Source organism: Stegodyphus dumicola, chromosome X2, assembly GCF_044657685.1.
Source record: "Stegodyphus dumicola isolate Sdum_Otavi_A_Nest chromosome X2, ASM4465768v1".
Taxonomy (NCBI): domain Eukaryota; kingdom Metazoa; phylum Arthropoda; class Arachnida; order Araneae; family Eresidae; genus Stegodyphus; species Stegodyphus dumicola.
Genome location: NC_140781.1, coordinates 170,580,704 through 170,595,857, shown reverse-complemented (window position 1 = coordinate 170,595,857; position 15,154 = coordinate 170,580,704).

Genomic DNA, 15,154 nt, shown 5'->3' with positions numbered 1-15,154 from the left:
ATTTGTTGATAGAAAGTGTTATTTTTAGCTTTTAATAATTATTTAAAATATATGCGATAAAGGTTTGCTTTTTGTATCAATAAAAAGCAGCGTATTTCGATAGATGTTTCTTTTTATCTCAGAGTAAATTTAAATAAAATACTGCAATGAGCAAAAGTTTCTTATCTAAATAAAAGACTGCATTGTTTAAAAGAAGTAATTCAGATTTAGTATATAAGTTGTTTATAGCAGTGGTTTAGTGTTATCATCTAATGATTATATGACACAGAAAAGTAATAAATAATGAGAAAAATTAACGAAGTGATAAATGTAACATTTAGGATTAAAATGTGTCTTTTATAAATATAAGTAATCGTTCATATTATTTACGAAATGGATTTAAATAAAAAGCAATATCGAAGCCGTTTTATTCAAATAAGTGTTTTTATCTTTTTTTCTCCTTCTTCTTTTTCTTTATTTCTGCAAAAAATGCTGCTGAAAAATTAAATTTTTTACTTATATAAACAGGGATATATTAATTACCTAGATTTGCAAATAATCAATTTTAAAGATATCAAAATTTACGAAAAAAGATTTTGATTTCCCTACTGTAAAACTCATCCATTGGCACTACAATATCTCCAAAAGACTTAATACCTTACATACTCAATTCATTAGAATAAAAAATGTTTGCAACAAAGTCGAATACCTGCAAGACGAAATCACTAAGTCAAAATTCTCTTAGAGAATAATACACCTCGATTCAAAATTTACATAAATCTAAAGAAAGCTGGTATTAACTCCCGTTTTCAAATTCTCATCTATAGTGATATGGTAATTATTACTTAAACCTTAACAGGAGGTAATAGTTGGATGACTACGATAAGAAATTTAATGTAAATATGTACAAAGATCTGTTTTCTTTTCTCTTTCAATTATTACTTATACTATCTTTCTAATATTTTGTAAAATTAATAACTGGCAAATCTTCTAGCTTTTACTAAAATGGGATTTTTTAGCTTCTAAGACGTATTGTACTCCGATTACGTGAAGAATTTTATCTTTTATGACACATAAGTTTCCTTTTCCTCAACTTTCAGCCAGTACTGCTTTCGTGTTTTAAGATTTTACAGAAGATAGCATCTTTTAGAAGTTTCTCACGCTGCGGTTTTGGAGTCGACGATCACCCTACTCGAAGCTAATAATTTTCCAGACCTCACCCATTTGGCACCCCCGCACACAAAGTTTAACAGGATAGGACATTTTGAACACATGTTTAAACTCGTACTTAGTTCCGCTATTGGACACTTGGAACCTTATCGCATTCTTTTTCCAAGAACTATAATTTTTTTTGCATCTAGAGAACAGCTTTGAATTCTTCAAAGAACACAGTTTGGTCGTCTGGAGAATTAAGCATATTTTTGTTTAGAAGGTCGTTCTAAGATTTCAGTAAGTTTGCGTTTTTTTCAATTTTCGTTTCCAATTGGTTTCCAGTTTTAGCTGATAAAGCTCAAATTTGATTTTATTATTTAAAGAACCTTTGCGAGAAGTTTTTGGTTTTCTTGGCGTTAAAAGTTTAGTTTAGCATAACTGGGAACCACCCAATTTTGAAGTGTTGTTTAAAAGACAATTTGGTTAAAGTATATTACTTTTAATCTTTATATTTATTAGCATTTGAATTTCGGATTTGCATATAATGATTTTAGACCAATTGGATTTTTCTGAATGATCTTTTCACATAATGTGACGTTTTGTGGTTTTTTGAGTAGTCATTTCAGAAGAATGTTATGTTTTTGCGTTTTACTAAGTGTTTCAAAGACGTGTAGGGAAAATCCTGGTACTGAGATTCCAGTTTTCGGTTTTTTACGAATTTTAGTGCCTTAAAAGAAAATTTAATAGATTCGTTTTTCGGTTTTTGATCTCATATGAACCAGGAGAACGAAACACGTTTTTTAAACGTATTAATCAACTTTTAATTTAAGCTTTAATTCGTTTCCCCTGGTGTGTTCTGAATTGGAGTTTCAGTAAAGGGAGGTTAATTATCATTTTTATATTTTTTCTCTTGTGTTTTTTTTCCTTTTTTCATTTTCATTTCTATTTTTAGAGTTTGTGCTACTAGGAATTCTTGTTTTAATTTTGATATGTTTGGATTTTGTGTTAAATCTCTTATACGCGATTGCTAATATTAATATTATTGAGGAATAACCTTGCTTTGACTCCAATTTGTTTTTAACTTTAGAATCTTTAAGTCTATATATATGTTGAATGATCGAAAATTTACTTAGTTCGGAAACGAGTTTTTTAATACTTGCGCAATAGCTGCAAAGTAAGATATAAATAATTTATTTACTAAAGAAATATTGATTATATTATCTCCTAATATAAATTTAGTAGAAGTATCAAAAATAGAGGGAACCCATATGTAGGAAGTTTATTTCAGAAAATTGTGTTTTAAAGTAACTTGCATGTAAATTATGAAAAAGATGTTTTACGGTGACATAAATTTAAATCATAAATAACAAAATTTTAATATTTGAAAAATAAATTAATAATTAAAAACAAGTAATTATCGCTATCGATCGGAAATTAGTTGACTTTTCAAGGGGAACAAACCGACTCCCGTTCAATGAACAATAATTAATAAATGCGAAGGTGTTTCGTCTTTTACTCAAGAATGATGATGCCAAACTGGCAAAGTAAGTTAGGTCAAAATTGTAGTTCTTTGAAGTGATGGGATTTATAACCAAAGTAGAGTACCATATTCTTAATTCTTAATTTTCTCATGTTTATTTCAATTACGTTGAGTTCTATTTCATAATTCCATTTAAGATTACTACTGCTTATTTTTATAAAAATAGTCTTGAATTAACATGAATAAAAGCGAAGGTGTCGGGGGACACTTACTCAAGTATTTTGTAAATTTTACTGCATAAATTTCTTTTCACTCAAAATTTATAAAGAATCTTGTATTAGCGAAAATGCTTCATTCAGAATGAGTTCTTTGGTACTCTGCTTTGTTTATAAATCCCATCACTTCACGGAACTGCAACTCTGATCTAACTTAATTTGCCAGTTTTGCAGCATCATTCTTACTTGAATAAAAGACGAAACACCTTCGCCTTTATTAATTATTGTTCATTGAACGGGAGTTGGTTTGTTCCCCTTGAAATGTCAACTAATTTCTGATCAGTAGCGATAATTATTTGTTTTTAATTATTAATTTCTTTTTCAAAGATTGAAATTTTGTTATTCATGATTTAAATTCAAGTCCCCGTAAAACGTCCTTTTCATAATTTACATCCAAGTTACTCTAAAACACAATTTTCGGAATTAAACTTCCTACATATGGGTTCCCTCTATTTTTTGATACTTCTACTAAATTTATATTAGGAGATAATATAATCAATATTTCTTTAGTAAATAAGTCTATATATCTATATGTCATAATAAGAGCAAAGGAAAAAAGACGGAGCAGTGTAGATGCGTGATTAGATCCATATTGAAGAAGAATTTTGATTGCGTAGTATTTAAAGAACTTGGCAGTCGAGGCAGTTTTAATTCCATTTTTATTTCCAATTGATATTTGTGGCCACAATCACTTGGCACTCTAGTCGTGCCTTTCCACAGAAGATTTACATTTTTGATATTGTTGGGATAGAAAGCAAGCCAGCGAAATTACCTCTTAGCACAGTAGAGAGCAAAAGCTGAAGTGCGTAGTTATGAAAGATGGAAGCACGCGAAGAGAAAAGTTTTGGTTTACAATTCGGTGATTGGTCGTCAAGAGGCATCTGGTATTAACGGTTACGTAAGATCGCATGATTAATTTGAATGACGCAATGCAGATAAGTTATTACGATTTTAGAATAAGAGAGGAAGAATTAATGTTTATAGTTATATTATAATTCTGATTCATACATTTTTATCTTACATATATATCTATATATCTATATATATAGAGAGAGAGACAAGCATGCACACTCCATAACTCAGTTCATCAAATTCATTACCGATAATTATGCTCTAAATAAAGTAACTCTCTATGTTCGAATATCTGTCCTAAACTACTAAGACATATTTTTTAAAATCCGCAAATAAATTTAATACCTGTATGAATAATAAGTAACATCGTGCTGAGTTATGAACTTGCATATCGATGCAGCCCCGAGATGTACTACCATCCACAAGCCGTGCTTTTAACTATATTACTCATCGCACTTAGTTTCTCTGTTCTGTAAAGACTTTTATCAAGACGTTTTGAATTCAAATGTTCTTACAAACTCAGTCTTCATTTTATATTTTATTAGTACGCCAGTTTAGATTTATTAAAAGGATAGGCGAAAAATAGGTGTTCTTAAATAAATGCTAATATTCTTCAAGAGACATTTTGATTGTGCGATGTACTACGTATTTTATTTGTCGACTGATTAAATAAAGAAAACACATTTAAAGTGGATTGTAAGCCATTGCAAACTTCAAACCATAACAAGGAATGTAGATTATGTTATTCTTTGTATAATGTTTACTATATTATTTTATACTTACATACATATCCAAGTTTATACATATCCAAGTTTTTCATATCCAAGTTTTCAGTCTGTGTTAATAAGACATATCCAAGTTTACATATCCAGTTTACATACAGAATCCAAGTTTTTCAGTCTAAATACAATATCCAAGTTTTTCATATCCAAGTTTACATATCCAAGTTTTTCATATCCAAGTTTACATATCCAAGTTTTTCAGTCTGTGTTAATAAGAAACTCTAAATTCGATGGGCATCTTTTTCAGATTGTCTCCACTGAATTTATAGTTTCTGTCATCACCCCTCGTTCTGTCTTCTTTAGGCATAAACATTTTTCAGGTTTTAACCGTAGTATTAAATGTTTAATGTTTAATAGTGCTTGCTGATCTGCTGTTGTCCATTTATTTATTTATTTATTTATTTATTTTTTTGCAAGAAGAAAGCTGTGATTAGTGAAAGAAACGTATCGATTAGGGAAGATGAGAATAATAATGAAGTATTTCTCTTCCACTTTGTCTGCAGTTTAAGAAAAGAGAGTAAAGGCAGAGAAAAATATCAGTGCTTCACCAGTAGTGCAGGATTTACGTATAAGCTACACAAGCTATAGCTGAGGACTCCCACATTCTCGGGGGCCCCCAAAAATAAATTGTCCGAGTGATTCAATTGTCATATATACTTAAATACACTTGCAGCATTATTTGCCCCAATGCCGCACGTCCGGAACGTCGCATACTCTTCATCCTATTTTTTTAGCGCGTCTTTTCGAAGAACAAAGCGCTATTATTGTGTCTAGAGTTTTCATTACCGATAACCGGTTAAGCGGTATTACCGGTAAATATGACTACCAAAATTACTGATAAATTTTATCAGCAAATGCCGGTAATTTTGTTAATTTTTAAAACTATTTCATTATTATTTTATAATAGAAATGGAAAGTGTAAAGTATATAATTTCTTTTACTATAAACATGGGAATTCTCCTGTGTTGCTCCGCTACACTCAAGCATGTACTGACCTTTTGCAATACGCACATACCCTAACTAACGCAAGAATATTTTCTACCGCATTTAATTTTTTCTACAATATTTTGATTAAAGAAACCTTTGTTGAATAGTTGTGCATAAGTAACATGGTTAGTACAGGTATTGTATGGAATAATTTTTCTGCAATCGCATTTTAGTTGGGAAAAAAAAATTGTAAGTTTAATATATAAACTTACAATCTATTATTATTAACTATATATTTGGAAGACCTGCATATTATTGTTGACAGAGCACTAGTTGACTGTTGTTTAGATGCAGTAAACGTTTTTGGAATTGTTCAAGAAATATATAATTTCTTTTCATCATTTACACATAGATGGGCAGTACTGTTGTCATTTTTCAAAGATGATTTAAACGTTCCATAAGCTTCGTCGAAGACTAGATGGGAAGCACATTCAATGGCCACAAGTGCAATACTTGATAGTTATGATGGAATAATTTTTGCATTGCATCAGCTGCATATTGATACTACAGAGAAAGGCAAAACAAAAAATCAACCCATAAACATTTTGAATAAAATAGAGGAGTTAGAATTTATTATTAATTTTATATCTGCTGAGTTACTTTCCGCATGAATTCCACAATACTAGAAAATTACTCCAAGACCCCCTAATTAGTCTAGATGTATGTAGGAAATTGTATACTTCAATTTCGGATTTTGTTACAGGTTACAGGGATATGTTCGATCATTTTGAAGAAAAAGCAAAAGAAAAATTGTCTGCTGTTGATTACAAGAAAAGCAGATATAAAAGAAGGCATATCAATGATGATGAAAGTGGATGTTTTAGAGAACGTTAAAGCCAAAAGACTAGTTCAGAATCAAAACATTTATACCTGCGATGGATGCATTAGAGTCAAGTCTGGCATAGACGGCCTCAGTATAAAATGACGCTGTAAAAATGCTTTCATTCTTAACAAAATTAGAAGCTACAGAAGAAGGGATTCGTAAAGGAGTTAGTCCTTTATGCCAAACATTCCTAAAGATGTGGACATGAATCTTGTAAGAGAAGTCCAGTATTTTCATCAATATGTTAGATATAGTCAAATATCAGCGGAACATGATAGTTTGACGCATCAGGGTCTGTATAGGGTTATGTTTAATGATCAGCATTCCCTAACGTAGAAGCAATCCTGAGATTATTTCTTAGTATGATGGCTGAAAATTACTCTGGAAAAAGATCTTTTTCTCAGCTGAAGGGGATAAAAAATGAATTTAGAACAATATTGACCGAAGATGTTCCCTCAGTCTCATATGCATAGAAAGTGACAAACTACGCAGTTTATCATTTGATGATGTCATCAGTGACTTTGCTGTGTAAAAAGCAAGAAATAAAATATTTTAGTTTAATATAAGTCTTTAATCCGTACAACATGTTTCAAGAGATTAGATAATAAGCCTTTGTAAATTGCGTCTTTTAAAAAGAGTTTGCATTTTTAAGTTTGTTGCGAATAACAATTATTTTAAGTTAAAGATTTATAATTTCCCTATCTATATACTTCTTAATTGTATTTCTCGGTATCCAAAAATCATATTTGGCATTGACTTATAATATCTGGACTTATAAAGGGCTCCTATATCTCAAATAGTTTAGAGGCCTATCAAGTCTAAATCCGGTCCTGTACACCAGGTTAAAAAGTAATGGAATATACTAATGAAAGGTCATGAGTCTTTCAGTTAAAATATTCCTTAATAGTATAGCACTTTTATAACGCAACAGAGATGAAAAATGAGCAATAGTCTTCGCCGGGAATCGAACCACGGACCTCTGGAATACCGTCCCAGGCTGCAGACTACCACACACGAAGGCACGCCAAGAAGGTTTGAGAAATACTTTATAAAGCTACTCAAAAAATTAATTTTCTTTTCATGATTTGATGAAATTCCTATGTTTAGATATTCGGACTTGGATACCCTGTGAATAACGTTTCTACTCTTGCTTTAAGGATATTTGGCACCTTTGCAAGCAAATTGAACATTTCAGTCTATTGTACTGTCGTTCGTTATGATGGCAATAACGAAAGGCGAATTATAACTTCTTTTTTGCTGATGATAAAATATTGAGCGAATGCAAGATTCGTTTTCGCTAAATGGTTTCTCGTCAAATATTACTTAATTTCATCTTGTATTCATTAACCAAGTAACAAGGGCTTATTTATAGGGAATAGATGCATACCAGAAATGAAATTTTCCCATCTTAATAAAGTTTCTTTAAATATCTAATTGTTTACATTAATATTAATATTATTTTCCAGTGCTTGGTATCGGATAAGAAATAATAATTATAGCGTTTAACTTAATTGCTTATAAGTTAATTGAGACCTTTAAAAGCAATTGATGATCCCTTAGAAGTATGTGCATCGTGGAGACTGCATATAATTTTTCTGCTGTTGCAGAATTATATTTCTTACAACTGCAACATGATAAGAAATGTGAGAATTTTACTTGAGAAGATATAGATCATTCCCTTTCCTCCAAAAATAATAATGTAACTTTGGAAGCTCACTAATATCATTGATTAGGCTACAGAATATGCTTAATGTAATGCTATCTAAGAAATAAATGATGCCGAAGTTGATGACTTGATGACAGAAAAAATTTCAAAATTCAAAGAGAACACAGGGGAGATATTTTTTTTTTACACAACACTTTACTTGATTATTTATTTTAGAGTTATTTATATATATCCTTCTTTATCAGCATAGTTTTTAACTGCCTTAATTTTATACTTTTAAAGAATAGTAAAATAGTGCTTAAATTAAACGTATTCACTCTAATCTTTTCGATAACTATCATGCATGAAATATTTTCGTTTTTCATTTTCAGTCCTCGAGTGTGAATCGGAGGATGAGCACTTCACTTGGGAATTTCATTCATAAGAAAAAGAACATAGTTTCTTTAAGTACTGGCTTAGTTTCATTCACTAGGGGACACGCTAGCTTACAAAACAGCGCCAGCACATTCGTTTAACATATTGATTTCGAAAACAAAAGCGAAACCAAACCATTAGTCTCTTGAAGAAACATGGCGTTATCATTCGGAGAACGTAGGATAAAAACTAGAAAAAGACAAGCCGTGATTAAGGCATTCATTATCACCTTTTTTGCAGAGTGATTTGTTTTTACGCATCATCAAGAAAAGTGGTTGGATCAGGTGGGAATGTCGATCTTCAGCGCTATGGTTGGCGCGTTTCTGAAACACAGCCCAACTGAAACTAGCCAAGCGTCTTAGTCAGAGGAAATAATTTTTTTTCCGTCTGGGCCATAAAATGGAACAATTCAATGGTTCTTCAGTTTAGGTCTAAGCTAAGAGGTAGAAAAATGCAACTGTTTTTGTAAAAAGTAAATTACAAGGATGCACGCAAAATTTTTCTCGAGCGATATTTCTCAAGTGACGAGACTTCGGAGAAATGAAGATAAATCATTCAGCCTCCCCCAACGCCCCTCCGAAAAAAAAAACTGCATTAGTTTTCTGATATTAAGGAACAGTAAACAAATAGGTCATGGCGAGTAAAAATGCGTACAATTGAAACTTAGAGATGATGAAAATTTTGATGGAATTTAGAAAAAAATGATTACTAAATTATATAATGAGTGTTAAAATGACTCATTATATAATGAGTGTTAAAATGACTCATTATATAATGAGTGTTAAAATGACATACAATTAAATGCAAGAAATATGCTTCCCCCAAAAATTAGCTCATAGAAGAGCTTGTATAACGATGCGATAAATAAAATATTTCAATATAGCGTTGTCACTTCTTATAATACGAACGACTACAGCAACGTTCCATATTAGTTAGGATGATGCCAAACATCTCAATAGGGAGTAATGGCAATTACGTTTTTCTTGAAGCAGGTACACCCCCTCCACTAGTGGCATCCATCGACTGGAAGTTTAAGAATAGTAACGAAACGTCCCATAGATTTTTCAAAAAGATATTCGTCAAGCGTCCCACAGCTTTTCGTTGGATTTAAGTTTCATGAAAGAATCGATTTACTCAATTTACGAGCACAACAGCCTCTTTCTCAAATCTGTATTCCACTAATTGCATTTGGTTTGGGCGAAAAATATCATCTTGTATTATAAATGTTCTTACTGAACTTATATAAAAACATTCATAAATGCGTACCGAATCATCTCTATAGTCTTTAGTATTGAGATTTCCATTTAGCTAAAGACTGAAAACAGATTACATATATAATCTTTATTATAATACTCTCCTAGAAGTATGCTGCTAGAATTATAACCGTATGCCCCATTCTCTCCATATAAAATGCATTCAGAAATGCTCTGCATGGTCAATAGCTGGACTCGTCCGTGAAGAATAAAAGCTAGCATTGGTTATCTGTTCATTTCACGTGATTTCGTGTCTCTTTAATTCGCTTTCTGCTCTGATAACAAGTAACAGAGAAATACAATACTAGCTCTCTAGAAGCCTAGAATAGAAACTACTTATATTTACGTTAAAAATTAATGCTCAAAGATGTTTACTATATGCTTGTCATAAGACCAACCACTTTTCAGAAGGAAACTCCTCAGGAATTTCTAGCAAAACCTTGGTAATGTATACTTTAAATTGCATTGCAATGCACTGCATTGTTTCTTACAGCTTACAATTTATATGAGCAAAAAAAAAAAAAAAAAAAAAAAAAAAAAAAAAAAATTAAAGAAGATTACGAAACTGTGTATAAAATAAGTTGCAAAGTATTGTTTTATACTACGAGGTTTTAGCATTGTGGGGATTTATTTAGTTTGACTAACAGCTAATTTTTAGTCAAAGCAATTTTCCTTTCAGTTTCGTTTTCACCCACGTTTCGTTCGCCAAAATGCTAATCAGGTAGCACGCGTGTATTCAGATTAAGTTAGAAAGAAGAAGCTTTGGAAAGTGATTTTAGAGAGTATTATAACTGCTTGAAGGCCACGTTGTCACTTTAAATCACTAGCGATTTGATTTTGTGGCTTCTTGCCATTAGGGTTATTTCCGCTGGTTTCTACGAGTCAGAGCCTTCCTGCGCGTTAAATTATTCCGTGGGTCATTAGTTACATTTTGTTTTAAGTTCAGCATTACCTATTTGAGTTCATCCAGAAGTGTTGGTTTTATGTAAGACCAGCTGGGGCCATGTGTTCAATTGTATGTGATTGAATAAAGGGTCCTTTACATCCGTCTTCTGACTTTTCTGTTTTCTTAAGACCTGTAGATAATTCCTCATGCAGCATTCAAGAGCTCGTTAGCTTGTGTTAAATAAACATACGAAATTGTATAGCATGAAAAATTTAATATTCGTTGGAAAACTATGTAAATGGTAAGATTCTAGCTTGCAACTGTTAGGTATATCGTTATGGTTTCATTATCTCGAAAATCAACTTCAATCGTTTGCAAGAAATTAGAGCATAAAACCGGCTAATTATAATATTATCAAATTATACTATTAGGTTTATTCTTGTATTAAACCTTCGAAAGAAATAACTTCACCTAGTGTCAGCAATATTTTTATTTATCTCAGTCTTAGAAAAATGTCTTTGCTGTGTTTAAAGAAATTACAATATTTGTTGTAAATTTTTAATTATATTATTGTGCTTAGATGTCGGTTGAAATAAAAGTACACCTGAATATGGCAAAAAATTAAAATGCAAGTGAGCAGTGAAATCTATTGACAAATAGGTAATCAAATTAAAAGAGAAAGAATTGCCAGGAATTGTTATGGAATGTAGGAACTCAGCCTTTTAAAGGCATTTTCGAATTAATCATTATATTTCGACATAGTCTCATATAAAACAAGAGTTATTCTACAATGACGTAAGTTCATCTTCTTATTGCATTCAACTTTTTTACAAAAATAAAATCTTGATGTAATAAAATTTCTTTTTCATGTACACTTAAAGCAAAAGATTGAAAGCGATATCTAGATTTGTTTCCTAATTTACGTGAAAGTTGTTTAAATGTACCAAACTGAACGTCAATTTAACTAATTAGTTAAAAAGATACAAAATAGTTTAAAATACTAGTAGAAGAAATAAATGAATAAAATTTAGAGCCCTTATATTTATTTTTATGCAAGACCTCCAAGTTTATTTTACCTTCAAAGCATGTATCATTTGTAGCATGATAAAAGAATTTGTGAGATTTTGTCACGATGAGAAAAGCTTATATAAACTATCTGAGCATGGCTAATAATAAGCGTTTCAGCTTTGTTATTTCTTTACCTTCAAGAGAAAGTAGTGTCATCTTATGATACGAGAACTTTCCGCATCCCCAGGAAGTAGAAAGGCCTCTATTTTGGGAAATTACTATTATTTAAAGAGGTGGTATAGGTAACGGTATGAGAACCATAAACTATCCAGGAAATCAATGATTCTGCTAAAAAAGTTGACAAAATTTGATCACATGGCTAAAATCTCATGATCTCATGGCGAAAATGAGCAACGACCTGATTTGTATCGAAAATGCAATGCTTTACTTATCCTTGAATTTCAAATCTCATCAAATTTCCGGTATGGATAGATAATATTTCAAAAGATTAAAGTCAGAGCGATTTTAAATATTTCGATCATTAAATATTGCAAACTGTTCATCAAGAAACATGTCTACCAATTCTTGTCATTCTGCGGGGGAATAATAGCTTGGTGACATAAAACCGTTTTTCGCATGTACTATTTTAAAACAGAAATTAATCTAAATCTAGGAACACTCATGATGAAAATTAACTTGTTAAGTAAATTTGAAAAAAAAAAAAAAAAAAAAATTTCATTTATTTATTACAGATTGAGTAAATAGCATATAAATGTCATTTGGTAGCAAGTTTTGAATTGAAATACAATTTTTAGGACGTATATTGTACAGTGTACAGGGTTAAGCATATCGGGAAGACTAGTAGTTGGCCTCAAACACGAATATCGAGGAACGGACTGGTTACATAAGAGTTTTCGCGGCTTTAGTTATCTGCAATGTGAATAGTATAGTTCAAAAGTGGCAAACGCAGCCTTGGCTGGCATTCTGCTAAAACAAAAATCTTCCAAAAGGGAGGTTAATTACGCTCCGCAGGGTGAGGGACGGTACGTAAGAGTTTGCTTTTTGTCGGAAAGAGGGAGCTTTATATCGAAAGAGTGAAAAATCCCCGTGTCACCGGGGGTCTCGCTGTCAGTTGCCTTTCGCGTCTTTGTTCCATATTCACAGAAATAAAGGCGAAGATTCGCATCGATTTGCTACCACAGAAACCATAAACGTTGAAATTAATTTTCATAATGTATGAATTTTACTTAAATAGTGCATATATCGTTGTTTACTATGTAAGGTATTTAGCCTTTTACCAAATGTACAGAAATTCAATGTAAATTTAAATAACTAATAGCCCAAAGACTACGCGTAGTAAATTAATCGCGAAGTTGGCTTAAATCTTAAAGCTTAACTGGCGTGAAATACTATCGGCATTGATACTGCACGGCCGAATACAGGAACTCTTATTTTAGAATAGCACATTAAGTAACGCGGCCTTCACTAGGCAAAACATGCGCGGTGAAAGTCATCTCAAACTTCCATTTATATACCAGAGAGCTAATTTGTCATTAATGTACATATATTTTAGCTCAATGATTAAGGTGATATATAATAATTATTGATTATTATTATAACTATTTATTTTCGTAAAGTTATTATAATCAATTATAATAATTAGTATACTAGAATTCATTGTAATGATAATATAATAATAGAAATTATACAATAAAATATAATCATCGAATAATTATAATAAAAATATATTATGCAATGCTAATAATTATTTATTACACATTATCGTAAAATTATATATATATAGCAAAATAAAATTTTGAAAACATTAATTTCTTTACTAATATATAAATACTATTTTGAGGTCGCTGGTTCTACTATATATTAAAGACAACTTTATAACAACAACGACAACCAATTTTATTTTGTTGGACTGTATCACAACTAAAAATCAAAATCGAAAATGCTGAATTCCTGACCATACGGGATCAAAAACTTGTATGCTACTCTAGAAGTTCGAATCTTAACTAACTGAAATTGCGCAAAGACAATGCGCTGTACGTAACTTTTATTGCCGCGTAGGAAGCAACAAATACTATATAAACAAATAAATTAAGCACGACATAATTAAGTGTACAAATTAAGCATGACATAATTAAACAGTTAATTATAACTGATGATCACCATATTATCTTAGATTATTTAAAAGCAGTATTCTCCCTTTGTAAGTCTGCGCTCTTTGAATGCACTGAAAATAAACAGCGGGAGAAAAATCTCTGCTACATGATTCATGTCTGTCCACCATATTTCGCGGATAAATTGATGCCAATAGGGCATGCGTGTCTGGGCTCAAGGTCGCGGTTAAGTTATATAAAAGCATATAGGAGAAAATGTTCGGATAACAGCGTTTCCAGAGGTAGCTAAAGCTGATATTCATATTAAAACTGAACACTCATATAAACTAGATATAAAACATAGCACATAAAAACAACTCTGCACGAGAAATGATTTTACCAACTATAAGAAAATTTTTGTAATTAGAATCAAATTCAAAGGAAATGAAAGAAAGCCAAAAACTTATAAAGTAAATTCCAAATGTCACAAAAAAGCTTCCCCTTTAAAAAAAAAGTATGTGTAAGTACTTGTTTACGTAAGTAAATAATGACTGTGTCTTATACATAAAAAATAAAAAATGTATAAACAACATCTTATACATATAATATAAAAACATATCTGTATTAAATTCACTAGGCATCATTAGTAATTATTATATTTACCAATAGACGCCCACCAGCAGCCGAGCGGTAAAATCGCTGAACACTGGTAATTCGACTTCAGTTCCATTTCAGGCAAATGGACTAGCTGAATAGACGTTTTTGGAGTTTTTCTCATGTGTAACATGGAAAACCAGTCATCCTTAGAAAATCCTCCACCAAGGCATTCCTCCCCTTAGGCAGTAACCCTAGCATAAAGTCTATTTAATCTCACCATAATGATACAGTTTGTCTTTGCTTTATTTGTGCACTAATTGTCTTTAATTGTTGCGAGAATGCAAGAAATACTGACAACAATTATTTGATGTTAATAGAAATTTTTTGATTTATACTCAATTTTTTATAGAGTTCAAATAAGCTAATGTAGTCTCATAGAAGATTACAAGACATTTTATTTATCTTACAATTAATTCTCACAAAGATGGTGCGACCTATAGGGCGAGTAAGTAAGCTCGTTAAAGGGGATAATTCGAATCAGGTTCGGATGCCGACGAACAGGGTGATTGCAAGGCAGTTTGGTGGTTTTTTTTTTTTTTTTTTCATATTTAACATGAACACCAGAGCTAGTTTTCGCGGTGTCACCCTTATCTAGATGTTAGAGAGCCTTAGTGTTCTTTGCTACAAATAATTAAGGTAATTAAATCTCAGTAAGGGCGCAAGAAGATAAACAAAGTAGCTGTGGAGAACTGGAATGAATAGAAGAAAATTTTTAGCCCCATTTCATTAAAATGATTTTAACCAGAAAGTCTCATTTGCGCAAATAAAATTTGAAGAGCTGTTCAGTGACGTCATTAATATGTAATTTATTATTAATGAGACAGGGCGC